Raw genomic sequence first — 5,987 nt, forward strand, 5'->3', positions numbered from 1 at the left:
AGTCAGAGAGGTAAAAATATTATTGACTGCAAGTGGGTCTATAGAATCAAAAGAAAAGCAGATGGCTCTATTGATAGATACAAAGCACGTCTAGTTGCCAAGGGATTCAAGCAACGGTATGGTATTGATTATGAAGATACCTTTAGTCCAGTTGTAAAAGCCTCTACTATAAGACTTGTGCTAGCCATTGCTGTTTCTAGGGGATGGAGCCTTCGACAGCTAGATGTTCAGAACGCGTTTCTGCATGGTGTTCTGGAAGAGGAGGTCTATATGAGGCAACCACCAGGATATGAAAACAAACAAACACCTCATTATGTTTGCAAGCTTGATAAAGCTCTTTATGGTCTGAAGCAGTCACCTAGAGCATGGTTCTCAAGGCTAAGTTCACAGTCAAAGCATCTTGGGTTTATTCCACCCAAGGCAGATACATCTCTCTTCATTTATAATAAGGCAAACACAATGATTTTTGTGCTCATATATGTGGATGATATTATAGTTGCAAGTTCTTCTCAAGATGCTACTAATGCTCTCTTGCATGATTTGAGTTCAGAGTTTGCCTTGAAGGATCTTGGTGATTTACATTTCTTCTTGGGCATTGAAGTTAAGAAGACTCAAGATGGCATAGTGTTGAATCAAGAGAAATATGCCACTGAACTTCTAACTCATATGGGAATGAAGGATTGCAAACCCTCACCTACACCATTGTCTTCTTCAGGACAACTTTCAGCATACCAAGGAGAACCTCTTAATGAAGAGGAGAGCACAAAATATTGAAGTGTTGTTGGAGCCCTACAATACTTAACTTTGACACGGCCAGATATATCATTTGCTGTAAACAAGGTTTGTCAATATTTGCATGCTCCTACCTCTACTAATTGGACGTCTATCAAACGGATTGTATGATACATTAAGCATACTATGAGTTTGGGACTTCAATTCAGACGTTCTAGTTCCACACTTGTCAGTGCCTTCTCTGATGCTGATTGGGCAGGTTGTGTTGATGACAGAAAGTCAACTGGAGGATTTGCAGTGTTTTTTGGTTCAAATCTTATTTCTTGGAGTGCCAGAAAACGGGCCACTGTGTCAAGGTCAAGCACAGAGGCTGAATACAAATCACTAGCAAATGCAACTGCTGAAATTATTTGGGTGAAATCTTTGCTTCATGAGCTAGGAATCAAGCAACTTCATATATCTTGTCTATGGTGTGACAACTTGGGAGCAACTTATCTTTCTGCTAATCCAATGTTTCATGGTAGAACCAAACACATTGAAATTGATTTTCACTTTGTGCGTGAAAGAGTTGCAGAGAAGAAGTTGGATATACGGTTCATTCCATCCAAGGATCAAGTAGCTGATGGATTCACCAAAGCTTTGTCAGCCAAGTCTTTTGAAGAGTTCAAGAGAAATCTTAACATAGGATAGGTTAGATTAAGGGAGGGTGTTAGAGTTTGAGCTATTCATCTTATGTAATCTTAACCTATCTCTATCTCTTTCTCCTCCCGTAGCTATCCCTGTCTCCTAAACGGAACCAGATCGGTATTCTCTCTGGACTTGTACGCCACGGCAAGGCATGATTCGCCCCATATAAATACATACGATGCGGCTCCCTCGAAGAGTAGGAACGCTTATACCTAATCTTACACCATCCACTTGGTACCCAGTTAGGAATGCAGTTCAAAAAACAAACACACATCAACTGATGTGCAGCAGATAAGAGAAAAGGTATAGTTTCCTTTTAGTGAACTACTACTAGATTAGGTAATAAGCTTGTATTAGTCACATGACTTCCTGCCGTTTAAGCCCCGCGTTTCACTTTTCTCATAACTTCTATGAAGTCTAGCACGTTTTCGCAATCTGTTTCTGTGTGCTGATGGGAGGAGCATGATGTGCCTTTTGTTTTCCCTTTTCAAGAGGGATTGCAGCAGCAGAAGTGCCTTTCTGGTTGGATATGGCTGAAGCAAGAGCGATAGGCATCATTCGGAGGCCCCTGTTCTGATGGTACTGAATTGCGCTGGTGATGCTTGTCTCCACCAGCTTTATAAATTCTTGATCAAATACCAAGCGTCTTCTAGGCCTGCTGCGTCCAGTAATCCGTGTGAAGCGGTTGGGGACGATAGTAAAAATCCACAGCGGCGTCAGATAACTATGAAGTACGATAGTTCCTTTGAGATCTGGACAACTATTTAAGTGGGTGCGAAAGCAAAGCCTTGACATAAAAGGGCAGTAATTATTCTAATAAGAGGGCAGGTGAAGGAAGACCTAGATGGATAGATATAAGGCGCGATAGCATATAGGTAGGTCATTCTATGTCTCTTTAGGCACTGCCATACAATACTCAGGAAGCATTGCTCAACGGTGCTTTCATGTGCTCTGATAGACTAGGAATGGAAGGCATGAAGAAATGAGTGTTAAAGCATGACGGAAACACAAATTAATTTTAAGACCAATTTCGGATTGGCACCAAAAAAACTTGATTCAAATTAGACATAAACTTCTTACATGAGCCTTTTGGTTTTCCGAGCATAACTCTCACAATACAATGCCGGAAGGCTTTAAAGTATCGGCAATATTAACGGGGGCTACGACTAGAGCCAAACCCATCAAAAGCCAAGGTAGTCCATTGAGTCCTCGGCAAAACGTCCTTGGTCCTTTGCATTATATGTATCACTTTCAAGTTGTGTCTTCGGTCAATAGCTGGATTGCCCGGCTCTTGTGCTTACCTCTTACATTTCTGCTTTGTTCGGCTACGGGGTAAAAGGAGAACCACTATGACTGTCACTTCCACTTTAACTAGTTAAGTACCTCAGTTGAAGAAGCCAAAAGCGGACTGTCACAACAAGCGTAAATTGGTCAGCAAACCGCAGGTGGTGTTAAACCAAATATACCCCATCAAGGTTATCCGAGTAAAATGAAGGACCTCCATTTTCTCGAAAAGGCCAAGTTATGGGTGGTTCAACCCCAGCGGCTATCTAGGGAGTCGACATACACCGGGGGCTATTAAGTTGCCCCCAAAGATACGCTCCTACGACGAAGTGTACGCTTTAGCCTCATGGTCAGATTGCCATATTTCTTCCGACAAAACTGCCTCCGGACACCGAGACATCGGCTAAGGGTTATATATCGGTAAGAAGCACCCCTAAGTAGTTTCTACCAAGGGGTGGAAGCCAACGATTGGCCAACTACACATCTTAGACAGTCATGGTCGAATCAAAACAACATATAGCATAAAGCTGCAAAGTATAGCCGAAAATTGACGGTCACAACTTGCGCAAATTCAATCGGTCGATAAGTGACAAAGCTGGCTTTCAGAAAGGTGCTCGGCTTGTCCGCGGCACTAAGAGAAAAGTAGTTCGGCCATCTTTGAAGAAAAAAACTGTGCAATACTTCCTCGACTTTTTGGTATAGAACACTTCCGACCTATCAAAGAGTCCAATAAACCATACCAGGGGCTCCTTGAGGCACCTTGGCGTGGTTACCTGTGGACTCCTAGAGAGCTCAACATATCCTTGGCATTTGCATTCAATATACGAGCAATGTCTTCCCACTAATCGTTTTAAAGCCACAATATGCATCAATTTGACTTAAGATTTGATGAAACTGGGTTGCCTGTCTCTTGTGTTTACCCCTTACGTTCCCGATTGTTCGGATAAGGAGTAAAAGTAGCACCTCTGTGATTGTTACTTCCAAGTCATCTGGGTTAGTATCTCAGATGGTTGAAGCCGAAAGTTAGCACTATTTTGGCAATGGAGGAAGTGAGAATTAAGGCCTTTTTAAAGGGCACTAGACGTAGGGTGTAGAGCCTACTTATTACGCCGAGGATATTCCCGAGTCAAGGCCTTCGAGCAAGTATATTAGGATAATGGCTATTTCGTTGTGATTAACATGACACCCCAGGAAATGGAATAGCTACATGAACTATTTTTCGCCGAAGATGCGAATTGTGTTAAACAACAATTAATATAAGATAACTCTCTGCAAGGCTTTCATTTTGACCTTATGGCCAGATTGCCTCGTTCCTTGCAAACGTTACCTGAGGACTCCACTGATGTTGGGAACACTACTCACCCTCTGGCCGAGGAGTTAGAAGTCGATGGCTGGTTAACGGAGTATAAAATCCGCGGATATGAGCATTCAAAATGACAAAATGTATATAGATACATAAAGTCATCATTCACCATAGACTGTTTAAATTTTTTATTCAAGTTCATCTATTAAAGGTATCGACGAGACAATCATGATCGGTTAGCTGAGCAGCAGACATGACGCTCTCATAATTCCTATAGGCCTTCCTTTCATCGGGCCCCTTGAGGTCGACCATGGCAAGCTCTTGGGTCTTCGGTAGACAATAGTGTGTCTTAATCATGGCCCACGCTTCCTGAGCACCTTCTCGGCCTTGGCAGGGGTTCATTTGGCCATCGAGATCGGAAAATCTTCTAAAATTTTGTTGGTCCTTCTTGTCCTTGAGCTAATTACATTTTACGAGCATGTGTCCGACGATCTGCCTTTTCTTGCGCTCCGACGTAACAAGCAGCTTCTCGAGGTTCCCGAAGGTCCTTTTCAAGTTGACATATCGTCTCTGATGCTAATGAAAAGCATACAACTTATAAAAGTAGTCATCATATTGTTATCATAGCTCAAGTATCAAACTTACCATGTGCCCCGCGGGTGAATTTCTCGATTTCAATCACTTCTTTCTGCAGCTCGACAAGCTTCGCTTTCGTTAACTCCAGCTACTTTAAGAGAACTTTATTCTTCTGCCGAATAGTCTATATCAAATGTAAGAAAATTACGTGTCAAACGCATGCCGATCCTTAATTCGGCCACCCATTCCCAGATTAACGCTCGGGGACTACTGGGCATGGCGCTTCTCAATTAAAATCCATTAAAGAGGTACATCGATCCCCTGATTAGGTGTTGCCACTCGACAGTGGCTCGGGGGCTACTAGATTAATTATTCAATGCAAGAAAACTAAAGTGCAAAACAACTTATGTGGAAATTATGATCCTCAGGTTGGTCTGCCACACCCAACCTGAGTCTCAGGAGATATTGCGCACCGCGTTTCCATTCCTGAGTATGTTACCGAGCAAGGACTTGATTCTCAGGCCGATTTCACAGATCGACTTGAGTCTCAGGGGCTACTAGGATCAGTGGTTTTATGTTGTCCTTCCAGTGCATCTCGGATTTTGAGCTGACACGCACCTTGAGGGCAATTGGTTATGCATCTCGATAGAGAATAAATTGCACCAATAAAAAATCCACAAAAAACTAGCCCACGGGCGAGGTGGTACACCACCTCAGAAGCAGTCTATCGTAAAACTTGGATGCAAGTGGCTGGCTCTGTAGAGGGCACTTCTGACATTAAGCTCAGCTAAACTCCTTCAACTTTTTCAAACCGAGGTGATCTAAGACACCTCGGATGCAGACTGGTGTTGGAGTATGGCTTCAAAAAGACACCTCAGATGCAGTCCCGCATTAGAGCTCAGCTGCAAGAGAACACCGCCACTCGGGAAAAACTTCAAACCCAAGGTGTGCGTAAAAATAACAAGGCACTGATAAAGGCCAGGATCTTAAATGGTTTCATCAGATGCCCAACGTATAAACTCCTCGGATGCCCAACGTTTGAACTCTTTGAATATGCCTCGGCAATCCTCAAGATCGAACATGGGAAGATTTGTTGACCGGCTTTCACGACTGGCGACCAAAGACAAAGAACAGTTCGGAAGAACCGAGGAGTGTCCCCAACTTGAAGAACAGTTCAAGGGGCTACTGTTGGAGTTCTGGACTAGAGGGTATTCACCACGTCGTCTCCCGACCAGGTGGGTCGGGCCAAGTACCCCCCATACAAGCAAGATTCCACAAGACTTGGCGCAGAGGACGAGGACTTCTATTATCCTAGGCCTCTGGTACATTATATAAACCGAGGCCAGGGTAGTCCATACAGGATTACATTATAGCTTAGATCAACTATCTCGTGGTAGATACATGT

Source organism: Triticum urartu, chromosome 7A (genome assembly GCF_056163025.1).
Source record: "Triticum urartu cultivar PI428250 chromosome 7A, HENAU_Tu73, whole genome shotgun sequence".
Classification (NCBI taxonomy): Eukaryota; Viridiplantae; Streptophyta; class Magnoliopsida; order Poales; family Poaceae; genus Triticum; species Triticum urartu.